Genomic DNA, 18,745 nt, shown 5'->3' with positions numbered 1-18,745 from the left:
CCGTCGACTTTATAAGTTGTGAGGGTTCAAGTCCCTCTATCCCCAAATCCTCTTTTATTCCCTAACTATACTATATTATTATTATTTATCCTCTTTTTTTTTTTCTTTTTATCAATGCACTTTTTTTTCTTTTTATCAATGCAATGGGTTTAAGATTCATTAGCTTTCTCATTCTACTCTTTCACAAAGGAATGCGAAGAGAACTCAATGGATCTTATCCTATTCATTGAATAGATTTCTTTTTTATTAGAGTATCGGCAAGAAATCTTGGTTATTCACTCTATTTTTAAGTTTTATTTAAGTAAACCATGCACAATGCATAGGACTACCCCCCCCATTTTCAAATTTAAAATTTGAAATACTTTAATTAATTTTTAGTCCTTTTAATTGACATAGATACAAATACTCTACTAGGATGATGCACAAGAAAAGGTCAGGATAGCTCAGTTGGTAGAGCAGAGGACTGAAAATCCTCGTGTCACCAGTTCAAATCTGGTTCCTGGCAGAGAAAAAAAAAAAAAAGATCCACCGAATAGGTATTGATCCAAATACCTCGAGATGGATTGTGATACATATTCATTAATAATATTTATTCATCTAAGTGGATAAATCTATAATATAAATATAGAGGCACTTCTTTTTCTTTTTAAAGAAGTTTTAAAATATATCTTTTCTTTATGATAAAGAAGGGGGTGAGATTCCCCTTTATTTTTTTGCGTTTCTTAATTTTGTATTCCGCTATTCCGACGAATATTTTTTTAGTCTTGCTTATCTTTATCTTATCTTATTTTCCTAGTTGTGCTAAGTAATGTGCGCGGTACAAAGTTCCTGGTAGAGAACTTCTTTGAGTCATCCTATTTTTCTGTTCATATGAAGGAAATTAATATGCGATTTTCAAAATAGGGGAATCCAAATGAAACCCTTTTTTTGCTCAGTCTATCTGGAATGCTTTTGTATAATTAGGAATTAATTATAAATAGGTATTCCGTTTCATCTAGGAAAAGAACCTAAAAATATTCCTTGACTTGAATAAAATCTGGAGTTGTGTTGTATAAGTGAGCATGAATTTCTTATCATTCAATGAGCATCTTGTATTTCATAAAAATTGGGGGTTATATAATCCTTACGTAAGGGCCAGCCTATCCAACTTTCAGGCATTAGGATACGTTTAAGGCGCGGATGATTATCATAAGAGATTCCCACCATATCATAAGATTCGCGTTCTTGAAAATCGGCACTTCTCCAAATCCAGAAGACAGACGGAATTCTAGGATTATCCTTTTGGGCAAAGACTTTTATGCAGACTTCTTCTGGATTATCTATACCATATTGTATTCTCGTAAGATGATACACGCTAGCTAAAGATCCACCGGGTGCTACATCATAAGCACATTGGGAGCGTAAATAATTGTAACCATATACATATAAAATGACAGCAATGGAATCCCAATCCCCTGCTTTTATTTGTAAAGTCTCTATTCCTCGGTGATCAAAGCCCAAAGATCTATGAACCACCTCATGTTTGACTAGCCAATTAGATAACCAACCCTGCTGCATTGTCTTCATCTCTCCCTCTTTGTATAAATATTTCACATTTCGGATGCAAGTTTGAAAGATTGCCCTGCTTTTTATTTTTCTACACAAAAGAGCCCCTCTCCTAATTCACTAATTTGTAGGAAGGTACTGAACTTTTGGATTTGAAAAAAGTTTCAGAAGATATATCTAATGTAGATGGTGATTGATAGAGCAATTCTTGCTCATAAGTTCCTGTATGAGTACTGCGCCTAACATAAAGCTTGTGACTGGTAGTAAAACATCTATTTTTATTTTGAGATAGAGTTTGATCCTCAACTATTTCTCGCGATATCTTCTTACGAAGTTTGTTAGGGCATCTATAACTGCCTCCGGTTTAGGTGGGCAGCCCGGCAAGTAGACATCCACAGGAATTAACTTATCAACTCCCCGAACAGTACTATAGGAATCCGTACTGAACATTCCCCCTGTAATAGTACAGGCTCCCATAGCAATGACGTATTTTGGTTCAGGCATTTGCTCGTATAATCTCACTAAAGAGGGAGCCATTTTCATTGTTACCGTACCGGCTGTTAAAATTAGGTCTGCTTGCCTAGGACTTGATCTTGGTACCAATCCATAACGATCAAAGTCGAATCGTGAGCCTATTAATGAAGCAAATTCAATGAAACAACAACTGGTACCGTATAGAAGGGGCCATAAACTGGAGAGTCTTGACCAATTCGAAAGATCATTTGGTGTGTAGTTGAAATAACAGAATTGGAACTTGTTTGGTCAAGTAAGGGAAACTCAATCAAATTCATAACTGTCTCAATAGAATCTTTTCCTTCTTTTTTTTTGTCTAAATATTCAGTTAAGACCATTCCAAGGCTCCTTTTCGCCATGCATAAACTAAACCAACAACTAAGATAAGCACGAAAATCAAAGCTTCGATAAAAACGGATACACCCAATACGTCGAAACTCATTGCCCAAGGGTATAGAAAGACGGTTTCCACATCAAAAACAACAAAAACGAGCGCAAACATATAATAGCGTATTCGGAATTGTACCCAAGCCCCTCCCATGGGTTCTATACCCGATTCATAACTAGAAAGCTTCTCTGGTCCTTCACTAACCGGGGCTAAAAGTCCTGAAATCGAAAATGCCAAAATAGGAATAAGGCTTGCTATTATTAGAAATGTCCAAAAAATATCATATTCGTGAAGCAGAAACATAATGTACTCCCATTAATGTGGAATAGGCGGAACTTAAATTAGTCAATTCAATTCAGCATTGTCAATTTATCCAGAACTTCTCTCTTTTCCTCGGTGAAACAAGAATCTTTTTTGTTCAAACAAAAGCGCTTAGTTTAAGTTTAGCCTTTGTTTCCTCTGTGCTGCATCTTCTTTAAAGATTCATCCAATGGAATCCCAACTCCCTTTCTTTTGGATTTCCATTCTATTTAGATATGGTGTATGTAGATCTAATTCTTATATAAAGAAAACTTTCTCGTTTCACTTTGTCTCGCTTTCTCTAGAATCTCTAGAAAAAAGAATAGCTCTATCCTTTATTTAATATTTAATAATAAAATAATAAGAGACTATTAAATAAAAATGAGAATACTACTAAATTAGAACCTAATTAAGATAGTAGGACTAATCTATGCAGTATAATTAATGAGAAGTAATACTATAAAATAAAAATAAAGAACTCTATTTCAGAACTATGAGACAGAATATTCTGTTTTCTTATTTACTCTTTACTTTATTTTTTCTATTTAAAGTTGATCAATTTACATAATGTATCTATAAACAAAGTAATAAATATACTTAAAACAAAGTAGGAATTCGCAAAATGGATAAAATCATTGCAGTTATTATAGGGAAGTCTAGAGATATCCTATTTGAAGGAGGACGGGATTCAAATCAGGGAAAGGATCCTTTCTTCTATTGATTTGATAGAAATTCGTTTTTCTTTTCCTGTCTGTATGATTTTGATTTTCGATGAATGAGCCTTTGGTAATGCTTTTATCTCTATTCTATGTCGCAGGCGCCTATCCAGTCTATAAACAAATACTAATGAGAAAATGAAAACTATACTAAACTAAAGAAAACATAGGATAGAGATCCTAAAATCTAAAAAAGGGCATATTAGGGCTATACGGATTCGAACCGTAGACCTTCTCGGTAAAACAGATCAAACGGATTATTATCGAAATGATTTGAACTGTTTCAAAGACCCAACATGCATTTTTTTGCATTGGGCTCTTTCATAAACTGATTTAAAGATCAGTTAGTCCACCATAGTTTTTCTTTACGGAAAGATAATGAGATGGCTCCCTGTGCTCTGATTGATTTTTTGTATTATGATCTATCTAGGAGCAATACCAAAGTGTTTCAAAGGAGGATTACCTTGACTTAGGTCTGCCTCCGGTCTAAATTAAATCAACCTAAGTGAAATGGAGTCTCTATCGTTCCACTGCAAGAGTTAACTATGAGACTTCATACACCTTAAAGTTCATAGAACGAAAAGAAGTTTTTTGGAGGCCCTTATCCTCATTACGCCTAGCATTTAGTGGGCTGGATATTTACCTTATCAACTAGCAAATCCATAAGGGTTCTATTTGATTAGGCACCTGAATTGGCACCTGAATCGGACTGAACCGACTGTTTGTCAGGCTACTGTTCTCCTATTCTCTCGAATCTATGAAGTAAGACATTGATTTTGCAATAAGATCGATTATGTTCATTGCATAATAAGCTCCTTTGAAAAGCATTGGCGCACGTGTAAACGAGTTGCTCTACCGAACTGAGCTATAGCCCTTATCAGAGATATCTTAACATATAGATAATTTCTTGTCAAGATGAATATTTTCTAATGCCAGAGGATACCCCTTTGATCTGTATCTGTTTAGTATTTAGTTTAGTATTTAGTATATAACAGACCAATAACAGAGCGGTATTGCTTAGAAAAGGGATTCAATATATAATCGATCGAAGTAATGGGTCTTCCTTTGTGGTGATAAATTGCCTACTTAACTCAGTGGTTAGAGTATTGCTTTCATACGGCGGGAGTCATTGGTTCAAATCCAATAGTAGGTAAGTAGGTAGAAAAATTACTAGATAGCATTGGACTTACTTCGCTTCGCTATCTAATAACTTTTTCTACCCCTCTTCCCTTTTTCTTTGTATCAACTATAAACCACTGGATTGTCTTCAATTGGATGGGGGAATCCAATTGACAGCCTCGATTCGTATCCTAGCTCGTCTGAGAGCGAGCTTCGCTTCAACCAAATCTTTCGTACCCTCAGCTTTACTCAAGTTAGCTTCGGCTATTTCAAGTGCCTTTTGAGCTTCTTCCGGATCAATATCACTACCCAGTTCCGCATCATTTCCTAAAATGATGATCTCATTATTAACTATTCTCGCAAAACCGCTCCACAGAATCGCTGTTAACCATTGGTCGTTGAGGAGGCGTATTCTCAAAGGACCCATATCTACTGCTGTGTTAATGGGGGCGTGGTTTGGTAATACGCCAATTTGGCCACTATTAGTGGATAAAATGATTTCTTTCACTTCACAATCCCAAATAATTCGCTTAGGAGTCAGTACATAAAGATTTAATTTCATTTCTTCGATTTGTTCTCCTCTTCTAAGGTTATAGCTTTCGTGCTAGCTTCATCGATGTTACCCACCAAATAAAAAGCCTGTTCAGGTAGGCCGTCTAATTCTCCGGAAAGGATTAGTTGAAATCCCCTAATAGTTTCCGCAAGAGCAACATACTTTCCTGGAGAACCAGTAAAAACTTCTGCCACAAAGAACGGTTGTGATAAGAAACGCTCAATTTTTCTTGCTCTTGCTACAGTTAAACGATCCTCTTCCGATAATTCATCCAAGCCAAGAATTGCGATAATGTCCTGAAGTTCTTTGTAACGTTGTAAAGTTTCCTTAACTCTTTGCGCAGTTTCATAATGTTCGTTGCCAACGATCCGAGGCTGTAACATAGTCGAGGTTGAATCTAAAGGATCTACTGCTGGATAAATACCCTTGGAAGCTAATCCTCTGGAAAGTACGGTAGTAGCATCCAAATGTGCAAATGTTGTGGCAGGGGCAGGGTCGGTCAAATCGTCTGCAGGTACATAAACTGCTTGAATCGAAGTTATAGATCCCTTTTTAGTAGAAGCAATTCTTTCTTGCAAAGAACCCATTTCTGTACTAAGAGTAGGTTGATAACCCACTGCGGAGGGCATTCTCCCTAATAAAGCGGATACCTCTGATCCTGCTTGAACAAAACGAAAGATATTATCGATAAATAAAAGCACGTCTTGCTTATTAACATCTCGGAAATATTCCGCCATAGTTAGGGCAGTTAAACCAACTCTCATACGAGCTCCCGGTGGTTCATTCATTTGGCCATAGACTAGAGCTACCTTTGATTCCTCAATATTTTTTTCATTAATTACTCCGGATTCCTTCATTTCCATATAAAGATCATTTCCTTCACGAGTCCGTTCCCCTACTCCACCGAATACGGATACGCCCCCATGAGCTTTAGCAATGTTATTGATTAATTCCATGATCAGTACTGTTTTACCTACTCCAGCCCCCCCAAATAGTCCTATTTTTCCTCCACGTCGATAAGGAGCTAAAAGATCGACGACCTTAATACCTGTTTCAAAGATGGATAATTTCGTATCTAACTCGATAAAGGCAGGCGCAGATCTATGAATAGGGAACGTTGCACTACTATCTACAGGACCCAAATTGTCAACAGGCTCCCCAAGAACGTTGAAAATTCGTCCGAGAGTAGCTCCACCGACCGGAACACTGAGAGGAGCTCCCGTGTCAATCACTTCCATTCCTCTCATCAACCCGTCCGTAGCACTCATAGCTACAGCTCTAACTCGATTATTTCCTAATAATTGTTGTACCTCACAAGTCACATTAATTTGCTTATCGGCAGTGTCTCTACTCTGGACTACCAAAGCGTTATAAATATAAGGTAACTTGCCTGGGGGAAAAGTGACATCCAGCACGGGTCCAATAATTTGATCGATACGACCTGTACTTTTTTCTTCAATTGTGGAAACCCCGGGAGGAGAAGTAGTAGGATTGGTTCTCATAATTATCACATAATTAAAAAAAAGGAATTTGTCGAAATTTTTCTTTTTTTATTGTTGAATAATGCCAAATCAAATCAAAAAAAATCCAAAAGTAAAAAGGAAATGAATTAGTTAATTCAATAAGAGAGAAAAGGGGACCAGGACTTGATTTCGTTGCCCAAGCGAATCCCATTCAATCGTTTACTCATGGAATGAGTCCATTGGAAAGTTCAATCAATCTTTTTTTTCATATACATTTTGCCTTTTGTGGAGGATCTGTGCCTACTCTACTTTCCTATCTAGGACTTCGATATACAAAATATATACTACTGTGAAGCATAGATTGCTGTCAACAAAGAATTTTATTAGTATTTAGTTAGGTATTTGCATTCAAAATAAGAAAAGAGAACTATTAAGAACTTGTAAAATAAGGATTAGGAATTAATTTGGGTTGCGCTATATCTATCAAAGAGTATACAATAATTATGGATTTGGTAAATCAAATCCATGGTTTAATAACGAACCGTGTTAACTTACCATAACAACAACTCAATTCCTATCGAATTCCTATATTGGAATTCCTATAGGATAGAACATACACAGGGTGTACGCATTATATATGAATGAAACATATTCATTAACCTAAGCATGCCCTCAATTTTCTTTAATGAGTTGATATTATATTAATTGAATATCCTTTTTGTTTTACGAGATTTTTGCTAAAGTTTCATTTACGCCTAATTAACATCGAGTAGACCCTGTTATTGTGAGAATTCTTAATTCAAGAGTTATAGGGAGGGACTTATGTCACCACAAACAGAAACTAAAGCAGGTGTTGGATTTCAAGCTGGTGTTAAAGATTATAAATTGACTTACTACACCCCAGAGTATGAAACTAAGGATACTGATATCTTGGCAGCATTCCGAGTAAGTCCTCAGCCTGGGGTTCCGCCCGAAGAAGCAGGGGCTGCAGTAGCTGCCGAATCTTCTACTGGTACATGGACAACTGTTTGGACTGATGGACTTACCAGTCTTGATCGTTACAAAGGACGATGCTATCACATCGAGCCTGTTGCTGGGGAAGACAACCAATGGATCTGTTATGTAGCTTATCCATTAGACCTATTTGAAGAGGGTTCCGTTACTAACATGTTTACTTCCATTGTAGGTAACGTATTTGGTTTCAAAGCCCTACGTGCTCTACGTTTGGAGGATCTACGAATTCCCCCTACTTATTCAAAAACTTTCCAAGGCCCGCCTCATGGTATCCAAGTTGAAAGAGATAAGTTGAACAAGTACGGTCGTCCTTTATTGGGATGTACTATTAAACCAAAATTGGGATTATCCGCAAAAAATTATGGTAGAGCGTGTTATGAGTGTCTACGTGGTGGACTTGATTTTACCAAAGATGATGAAAACGTAAACTCACAACCATTTATGCGCTGGAGAGACCGTTTTGTCTTTTGTGCCGAAGCTATTTATAAATCACAGGCCGAAACCGGTGAAATCAAGGGGCATTACTTGAATGCGACTGCGGGTACATGTGAAGAAATGATTAAGAGAGCTGTATTTGCAAGAGAATTAGGGGTTCCTATTGTAATGCATGACTACTTAACTGGGGGATTCACCGCAAATACTACTTTGGCTCATTATTGCCGCGACAATGGCCTACTTCTTCACATTCACCGTGCAATGCATGCAGTTATTGATAGACAGAAAAATCATGGTATGCATTTCCGTGTATTAGCTAAAGCATTGCGTATGTCTGGGGGAGATCATATCCACTCCGGTACAGTAGTAGGTAAGTTAGAAGGGGAACGCGAAATGACTTTAGGTTTTGTTGATTTATTGCGCGATGATTTTATTGAAAAAGATCGTGCTCGCGGTATCTTTTTCACTCAGGACTGGGTATCCATGCCAGGTGTTATACCGGTAGCTTCAGGTGGTATTCATGTTTGGCATATGCCAGCTCTGACCGAAATCTTTGGGGACGATTCTGTATTACAATTTGGTGGAGGAACTTTAGGACATCCTTGGGGAAATGCACCTGGTGCAGCAGCTAATCGAGTGGCTTTAGAAGCCTGTGTACAAGCTCGTAACGAAGGGCGCGATCTTGCTCGCGAAGGTAATGAAATTATCCGAGCAGCTTGCAAATGGAGTCCTGAACTAGCCGCAGCTTGTGAAGTATGGAAGGCGATCAAATTCGAGTTCGAGCCGGTAGATACTATTGATTAACTAGATAAAACTAAAGATAAAGAAGGTATAAATAAAAAAGAAACGAAATAAAAAGAGAAAAAAATCAGTTATGAAATGCAGTAATTCTTCTTTATTCTTCTAATTGATTGCAATTAAACTCGGCTCAATCTTTTTTAGAAAAAAAAGATTGAGCCGAATAAAAATAGATCATGATATGATCATGAGACTTGACAAATTGAGATTCGTCTATTCTATATATCTAGAATATATATATTAAGGTATAATACAATAAAGAAATACAAATAAAATAATAAAATAATAAAATATAGTATTATCATATGATAATGATAATGGAATCAAATACGCAGTATTTACAGAAAAAAGTCTTCGTTTATTGGGAAAGAATCAATATACTTTTAATGTCGAATCGGGATTCACTAAGACAGAAATAAAGCATTGGGTCGAACTCTTCTTTGGTGTTAAGGTGGTAGCTGTGAATAGCCATCGACTACCTGGAAAAGGTAGAAGAATAGGACCTATTCTGGGCCATACAATGCATTACAGACGTATGATCATTACCCTTCAACCGGGTTATTCTATTCCACTTCTAGATAGAGAAAAAAACTAAAGGAGAATGAATGAAAAAAGACATAGTTTGGAAGTTAGACCTTTTTATAGGACTCTCTTTCAATTTCAAAAAAGAGGACGTTTGAAACTTTTAACAGGCGTAATCGTGAGTCAACAAGTGACTCGAACTGTGTGTAAAAAAAGAAGCATTTTTTTTTTTTCAAAATGCTAGAACTAGATAAGGAAGTTTTCTATAACCTTGAGAAAAAGGATAAAAAGGTAGTTTTTTTTTAGTTTATGACTCCGATCAAGAGCGAGAAATCCTTGATTTGGGATTGGACATAGAACCTGGACCCATCGTAGAGACGTTTAGTTCAAAAGAAAGGATCGTATCCTGATGGTAAGAATTATACTTTCGTGGAAATACAGCGCTATAGACTTCAATGCGGTAGAGTAGACGTTTTGTTTCTAATTTTTCTGGACCAAACCTCCGCTCCGACCCAACGATACAATGAATTTTTTCTGTTCATATTCATAAATAAAAAAGATTCGGAATCGCAATGCTACTATATGCGTCCAGAGGAGTATTTGGAATAATATTCTTCTATAATCCATTATTGCGGGGGGTCTTACTAACAGGGCTTCGCTGCACGGGACAGGTCTTCGTCGAAAAGCTAACTCCACCCGGCATTTTCATACCCTTTCTTTGGGTGGTATATCGCCTTTTAAAGTCTAAGAGGGTAGTAGGGGATCTATAGTAGGTAAGATAATTTGCCCTTTGATTTTGATTGAATATACTATTTTTCCGCCTTTACCACGCATTATTGTATGCGCTTCTAGAGAAGTATGTATGCAGGAAGTAAATTCTAACCGCTTTCTTTTGAATCCAATTTCAAATTAGATTAGAAAGATAGAAAGGCCATGAGGATGGGAAAATCAAAATAAAATCTTTTTAATTAGTTCTCCTTTTTTGGAATTTTCTTATTATCCTTTCATTTTTTTTACAGAATATTTTTCAAACTAAAAATAAAAAATACAATACAATAGTCAATATTCCTTATAATAGATATACTTAATTATATCATAAGAATCTTAAGATATTTTTCGACTAGATAGAAATAGTAAATTTGAATTGAGACACCTATTCCATGACGGATTTAAACTTACCTTCTATTTTCGTGCCTTTAGTAGGCTTAGTATTTCCGGCAATTGCAATGACTTCTTTATTTCTTTATGTGCAAAAAAATAAGATTGTCTAGTATTTTTTAGTGTAAGTAATATAATATGGTAGGGTATGTGGCTTTTTCTACACACACTTTCTACACACAAATGAAAAACGGTTATGGATGCGGATATAGGCTACGAGCATAAATGCATGAATATGCAGAGCCAGGTATAGCGAGTTTTATTTTATTTATTTTAATTGAATCAACGAATATTTTTTGAATAGAAAGTCAATGTATCTAACCTATTATTTCACAGGAGTACTAGTTGCTGAAGGCGATTTCAGAATCAAAAAAAGTAAAGTCAAAATTATTTAGCTTATTCTCTCAATTTCAATCGACCGCTGCTGGATTTAGTATATCTAATATGAATTGGCGATCAGAACACATATGGGTAGAACTTCTAAAAGGTTCTCGAAAAAGGGGTAATTTTTTCTGGGCCTGTATTCTTTTTCTAGGTTCACTAGGATTCTTATCGGTTGGGATTTCCAGTTATCTTGGTAAGAATATTATATCTATACTTCCATCTCAAGAAATTCTTTTTTTTCCGCAGGGGGTCGTGATGTCTTTCTACGGAATCGCAGGCCTATTCATTAGCTCCTACTTGTGGTGTACTATTTTGTGGAATGTAGGTAGTGGTTATGACCGATTCGATAGAAAAGAGGGAATAGTGTGCATTTTTCGTTGGGGATTCCCTGGAATAAAACGTCGCGTCTTCCTTCGATTCCTTATGCGGGATATCCAATCAATTAGAATTCAGGTTAAAGAGGGTCTTTATCCTCGTCGTATTCTTTATATGGAAATCCGGGGCCAGGGGATCATTCCCTTGACTCGTACTGATGATAAATTTTTTACTCCACGAGAAATTGAACAAAAAGCTGCCGAATTGGCCTATTTCTTGCGCGTACCAATTGAAGTATTTTGAGGTATCTTTTTTGAACTGAGTTGAATGAAGAAAAGAAGAATTGGAAGAAGAAAAGTTTTCTCAACACAGGGAGGAAGTCCCTTCTAAATTGGATTTGTTATTGTAAGGGGATTTTTAAGTATTTATCTAAAGGAAGGAACAAACGAGGATAAGAGAAATTTGCTTTTAATTTTTTTTTATCCAAGTTAGATATATCGCATACTATTCTTCCTTTTTCATCCGAAAGGGCTTTTTTTTTATTCTATTTCACTATTTCATTCCATCTAGATCTAAGAAAGAACCCAATGCACTGAAATTCCACTAATAACTAATATACAAAAAAGAAGAATAGATACAGGGTATCAAACCTATAGAGTTTTTGCTTCAAAGAAATAGAAATATCATGAAATAGAAATATCATCATATAGAGTCAGGGAATGGAATAGAGTCAGCGAATGAAGCATATTCATTAACAACTCCATTTACAGATCAAAAATGAAAAAAAAGAAAGCATTGCCTTCTTTACTATATCTTGTATTTATCGTACTTTTGCCTTGGGGGGTCTCTTCCTCATTTAACAAATGTCTGGAACTTTGGATTAAGAATTGGTGGAATACCAGGCAATCCGAAACTCTCTTAACTGATATTCAAGAGAAAAGGATTCTAGAAAGATTCATAGAATTAGAAGAACTTTCTCTCTTGGACGAGATGATAAAAGGGAAACTAAAGACACATGTACAAAAACCTCCTACAGGAATACACAAGGAAATAATACAATGGGTCAAAATAAATAATGAGGATCATCTCCATACCATTTTGCATTTCTCGACAAATATAATCTGTTTGGCTATTCTAAGTGGTTCTTTTTTTCTGGGTAAAGAGGAACTTGTCATTTTGAATTCTTGGGTTCAGGAATTCTTCTATAATTTAAATGACTCAATAAAAGCTTTTTTTATTCTTTTAGTTACTGATTTTTTTGTTGGATTTCACTCCACCCGTGGTTGGGAACTAGTAATTCGTTGGGTCTACAACGATTTTGGATGGGCTCCTAACGAGCTTATTTTCACTATTTTTGTTTGTAGTTTTCCAGTAATTCTAGATACATGTTTGAAATTTTGGGTCTTTTTTTGTTTAAATCGTCTATCTCCTTCGCTTGTAGTCATTTATCATTCAATTAGTGAAGCATAAATTCATTTGATCTCCCGATATTAATATTAATCAAATTAGCAAGCATCTTTTTTTAGAAAGAAAGCCCTTTTCCATTTTAGCAAAATTCTTTCTATTTATACCTACTTTAAGGTATTCATCATTGCAGTACAACTGTTGCAGTAGAATGACAACAGATTCGTGTATAGGGAACTAGATTAGCTTAGCTACCTATCTAATTTATTGTAGAAATTCTGGGATCTGCGATTGGACATGGAAAATAGAAATACTTTTTCTTGGGTAAAGGAACAGATAACTCGATCGATTTCTGTATCGATCATGATATACGTAATAACTCGGACATCTATTTCAAATGCATATCCCATTTTTGCGCAGCAGGGTTATGAAAACCCACGAGAAGCAACTGGACGAATTGTATGTGCCAATTGCCATTTAGCTAGCAAGCCCGTCGATATTGAAGTTCCCCAAGCTGTGCTTCCCGATACTGTATTTGAAGCAGTTCTTCGAATTCCTTATGATATGCAATTGAAACAAGTTCTTGCTAATGGAAAAAAGGGAGGGTTGAATGTAGGTGCTGTTCTTATTTTGCCCGAGGGATTCGAATTAGCGCCGCCCGATCGTATTTCCCCTGAGTTAAAAGAAAAGATAGGAAATCTTGCTTTTCAGAGTTATCGTCCCGATAAAAAAAACATTCTTGTGATAGGCCCTGTTCCCGGTAAGAAATATAGTGAAATTGTCTTTCCCATTCTTTCCCCTGATCCTGCTACGAAGAAAGATGCTCATTTCTTAAAATATCCCATATATGTAGGGGGAAACCGAGGAAGAGGACAGATCTATCCTGATGGTAGCAAGAGTAACAATACAGTCTATAATGCTACGTCAACAGGTATAGTAAGAAAAATACTACGTAAAGAAAAGGGGGGGTATGAAATATCCATAGTTGATGCATCAGATGGACGCCAAGTGATTGATATTATACCTCCCGGACCAGAACTTCTTGTTTCAGAGGGGGAATCCATCAAGCTTGATCAACCATTAACAAGCAATCCTAATGTGGGAGGTTTTGGTCAGGGGGACGCAGAAATCGTGCTTCAGGATCCATTACGTGTCCAAGGCCTTTTGTTCTTCTTCGCATCCGTTATTTTGGCACAAGTTTTTTTGGTTCTCAAAAAGAAACAGTTTGAAAAGGTTCAATTGTACGAAATGAATTTCTAGGTCCCGGGATTTCTTACCATCAAGTTGGTAAAAAGCCTCGATTTATTGGCAATTGCTAGAATTATCTATGATCTATTTTGGAAATCCTTTTTTTGTTTAGACTGCTTTTTGTTTATGAGATGTCTGGAATTCCTTATTTATATCCCATGCAAAAGAAGAGAATCCAAGGCAAAGGCGAGAACAATCAAATTAAAATTTCTTCTTTTTCGGAGGGATTGCAGGTCTTCTTAATCGTCTATTCGGCACAAGAAAAAGCCTTTTTCTTGTGCCGATTCTTCTTGTATCAAAATAAGAATCCTTTTTCTTCCTAATTCGTCAAAGATTACTATTTCTTCTTTATTCGGGTCTGTCTCTTGGACCTCTTTTTCTTTTGCTTAGGTTTAGCCGAGGTAGTGGACAAACAGAGGGGAAGAAAATATGGCGGGGGAAAAATTTCTTGTGATTGTGAGCAAATTGCTTGGCTTGTTTAATTAAGTTCAACTTCAAATTTACAGAAATTTTGCAAAAAAAAAGTAAACTCTTCCATTGAAGGTTTTTTTATTTTTAGGCTAGTTGAATAGTTTTGATTAAGGTTTTATTAGTTTATTACTCGAAACTAAATCAAGGATTTTCAGGATACTTCCTTCGTGGAATAAGATATTGGATCCTCGAGTGATCTCTTTTTCTTGTTGCTTCATAAGAGTGAATCGAATAGATTCAATTCGCGTTATAAGAGTAAAATAAAAATTCCGCGGGTCCTTTCCGCTCTAATCAGATAAAGGGGGGTAAGGACCCGCTAAGCTCCTACTTTTTCATGTTTACAATCTGGTCCCTCCGATTACTATAGAGATGAACCCAATCCAGAATATGAACCATAAAAGAAAACACCTACTAAACCAATCACAGCAATACCAGCTACAGTACCTATCAGCCAAAGAGGAATTCTTCCAGTAGTATCGGCCATTTCCCCTACTTTCCTCCACATTTTATCAATTGGTCATGCTAGAGACAAAAACAGTCATGGGTAGTTATAAGGATGGTATCCTTCCAAATGGGATAAGAGAATTCTTATTAGTCTCTTTCTTTCTCTCAATTGAAGAAGTAATTGGAAAATAAAACAGCAAGTACAAAAATGAGTAATAAACCCCAGTATAGACTGGTACGATTCAATTCAACATTTTGTTCATTCGGGTTTGATTGTGTCATAGTTCTATAGTTGGAATTTGTTTTATCGTTGGATGAACTGCATTGCTGATATTGATCCCAAGAAAAAAACAGTAGGTACAGCTAGTCCGTGAATAGCCAGCCATCGCACTGTAAAAATAGGATAGGTTCGATCTATGGTCATTGAGGGCCTCCTAAAAGGATCTACTAAATTCATCGAGTTGTTCTAAAGAATCAAAACGGTCGGTTATTAACGGAATTCCTTGTCGGCTTTCCGTGAAATACTCGTTTGGCCTAGGACTTCCAAACACGTCATAAGCTAAACCCGTACTGACAAATAACCAACCCGCAATGAATAGGGAAGGTATAGTAATGCTATGAATAACCCAGTATCGAATACTGGTAATAATATCAGCAAAAGAACGTTCTCCCGTGCTTCCAGACATGCTGAACTCCCAAAATTTTTGTACATTCAAAAAAGGAATTGATTCCGTAAAAGATGGGATCGACCAGTAAATAGAAAATTACTGATATTTCATCCTTGTGAGATTGTCAATTTTGTACCAAAGGTGTATTTTGAGTATACCGAATTAGTATAGCTATCCTTCCTATGGCACAGCAATCTGGTTTTGCCTGGTTCCGAAACATAATTACTTTTTTATTTTTTTTTTGTCTATAGGTAAGCTATATGTTATTCAAGGCATCAATAGAAAACCCCATTTTTGTAGGTTCTACTTACTTTTCATTGGCTTCGGAATAATAGAGTAATTCGGAATAGCAGCCAAAATCTTGGGAAAATCTAAGTTAATGATCAATAGGTTTGGATAAATAATTTAGGAAGGATATTCTCATACTGACACAATACAAGGACAAGTATATGTGAAATCTATCCTTTCATAATTCGTAATTCATCCTTGTATTGTTTGTTGGATTAGGTCTAACTTTCTTGACCAAACTGCGAGCGCGGAACTTTACGAGATGAAATAGGGAAAGACAGAAGATAGAATAGAACTTAAAAGGATAATTGAAGTGACTCGTCTTCGAATCTACTTTGGTTGGAGTTCGAAAAAGGAATAAAAATAAAGTAAATTCAAGGAAGAGCTTTCTTTTTTTTTTTTTTTTAACAGCCCCTTGGCAGGTCGTGGAATGCTTTTGTTCTCCTCTTATTCCATATGGAATACAATCAGTTAAAATAAGAAGGAATAGGGGAATATTCGATCGTTCACTCCAAAAAGAGGGTCCTATTGAAAAAGAAATTATCCAAAATAGAAAGAAGTTTTTTTTTTCAAATTCAATTGTTTATTTATCTCTTATTCAAAAATTTCCCTGAAAATTGAATTTCTTTTTTTCATTCAATGGGGTTAGATGATCTAGTTCTTAATATTATTACTTTACTCAATTGACAAATTCCACAACAAATCTCTTGATTCGGAATTAGGGACTCATGTATCATCTGATGAATCCACTTTCTTTTACACTTCTGTATCTTACTCTATCTTGTTTTTTAGTATTATCTAAAATAACTGATGAATTATGAATTTTCCATAACTTAGGTAAATGCTTTACCAACATATGTAGTGTAGTAAAAAAAAATAAATGGAATTTAACTCTTTCATGCTTACTTTAACTAGTTATTTTGGTTTTCTACTGGCTGCTTTAACTATAACCCCAGCTCTATTTATTGGCTTGAACAAGATACGCCTTATTTGAATTGACTGAATAATTATAATTCAGAAAAGAAAAATCTTTCTTTGGGATTCCTGGCATTCTACGACTCTTTTCCAGACTAATTAGGAATTCTTTTCTTGGTCATTGAGATTCGTGGATAATTTAGAGTACTATTTAGGGATAGATCGTACCTCTTTTTTTATCCCCTCGAACAAATCGAAATGATTGAAGTTTTTCTATTTGGAATCGTCTTAGGCCTAATTCCTATTACTTTAGCGGGATTATTCGTGACTGCGTATTTGCAATACAGGCGTGGGGATCAGTTGGATCTTTGATTGAGTCATTTTTTTTTTTTGATTGACCTCCTCCAGACCAGAGAGGAGGTCAAATTGAAATTGGAGTTACAATTCAATTTTGTTAAGTTATTTTACTCTGCTTCGACATAAAATAGATGGAATCACGCTCTGTAGGATTTGAACCTACGACATCGGGTTTTGGAGACCCGCGTTCTACCGAACTGAACTAAGAGCGCTTTCATTCATTCAAAAAGAAAATCTTTTTCTATTCCTAATGTATCTCACGTACGTATAGTCTCCACAAATTCAAGTTATACCCACTTTACTTTAATTGATCTCGTCGCTACTGCCTATAAAGAAGAAAGAAGTAATAGGTAGGGATGACAGGATTTGAACCTGTGACATTTTGTACCCAAAACAAACGCGCTACCAAGCTGCGCTACATCCCTTTTCCAAATTAAATTGTTGTACAATGCCATTGTACACAATTCCTGTCTTCTTTTCCACATCATAATTTTCTTCTTCTTTCTTTCTCTATCTATATATAGAACCCTCGTGTCATTTCTTCTTTTTGGTCTCATATAATTAAGGAATTATATACATATAAAATCCAATATAATTTCGCCTATAAAAGAAGGATTACTTTTCCTTGGTAATATATAGGAAGAAGGGGTCATCTTTTTCTTTTTTAGGGATAGGAAAATTTCGTCGATATGGTTCATTTTATATATAGCATAACAATCTTGGGCAAGAGTTTATGATCATATATGTATTCCAACAAGGAAGGAGGATTTTCAATGCGGGATATAAAAACATATCTCTCTGTAGCACCCGTGCTAAGTACTCTATGGTTTGGTGCTTTAGCAGGTTTATTGATAGAAATTAATCGTTTATTCCCAGATGCTTTGTCATTCCCTTTTTTTTAATTCTAGTTATTGCTATGGGAGGGATAGATTTCTTCGTGATATGACAAAATTTGATCCTTTTCAATCTTTTTTTAGTATCGGAAGGAAAAAGAAAGAAAAGATGGATTGGGTTGAACCTCAGAGTCATTAAAAATTTGGTAAACCCCATTTTTGAAAATAGAAATTCAATTTAAAGGGGTACCCAAGCTAAATAAGGCCTCAGAAATCAGAGCATAGAAAAGGCGGGGCTGGCTAATTAAATGAAAGGATTTCGAACCAAAATCTTTGCTAATTCGACAAGGATTGTATTCTTTAATTATTTCTCTATTTTTTATTACTTAATTAAAGAATAAAAAAAAATTATTCTAATGAATTTTATTCTTCTTCTTCGGATTCAAAATAGAAGAATAAAAGAATAAGTAGAAGAATTAAGTTAAGTCAATCCAAAAAGAAAAGGAGGTTCATGGCCAAGGGAAAAGATGTTAGAATCAGAGTTATTTTGGAATGCATCAGTTGTGTTCGAAAAGGTGCCAATGAGGAATCGACGGGGATTTCTAGATATAGTACTCAAAAGAATCGCCACAATACACCCGGACAATTAGAATTCAAAAAATTTTGTCGTTATTGTCGCAAGCATACGACTCATCACGAAATAAAGAAATAGGAACATCGTGTGTTTGATCTTTCCAAACAACAGAAAGAGTAAGAACTTCATATTTAATATATAAAGAAAACATAGTATAGAATACAAAATACAAATCAACTCATCTGATTTCCGGTAGATATTATTTCATATGTATAGAGGGTATTCATATACTATAATATGAATCAAATAAGATATGGATC

The 18,745-nt window shown here is 35.6% G+C and overlaps 3 non-coding genes across 3 annotated transcripts; 1 reads left to right on the top strand and 2 right to left on the bottom strand.

Moving 5' to 3' along the window:
* The first annotated feature begins 432 nt into the window (after nt 1-432).
* Nucleotides 433-505, top strand: TRNAF-GAA (transfer RNA phenylalanine (anticodon GAA)). Its single transcript has one exon. It is a non-coding gene; the product is annotated as a tRNA-Phe (tRNA).
* A 16,651-nt stretch (nt 506-17,156) lies between these two features.
* TRNAW-CCA (transfer RNA tryptophan (anticodon CCA)) lies at nt 17,157-17,230 on the bottom strand. Its single transcript has one exon. It is a non-coding gene; the product is annotated as a tRNA-Trp (tRNA).
* Nucleotides 17,231-17,369: 139 nt separating this feature from the next.
* Nucleotides 17,370-17,443, bottom strand: TRNAP-UGG (transfer RNA proline (anticodon UGG)). The gene has a single exon. It is a non-coding gene; the product is annotated as a tRNA-Pro (tRNA).
* Nucleotides 17,444-18,745: the final 1,302 nt, after the last annotated feature.

This window comes from Triticum urartu, unplaced genomic scaffold, assembly GCF_056163025.1.
Source record: "Triticum urartu cultivar PI428250 unplaced genomic scaffold, HENAU_Tu73 scaffold2, whole genome shotgun sequence".
NCBI classification, from domain to species: Eukaryota; Viridiplantae; Streptophyta; class Magnoliopsida; order Poales; family Poaceae; genus Triticum; species Triticum urartu.
This window is presented reverse-complemented; position numbering and strand designations above follow the sequence as displayed.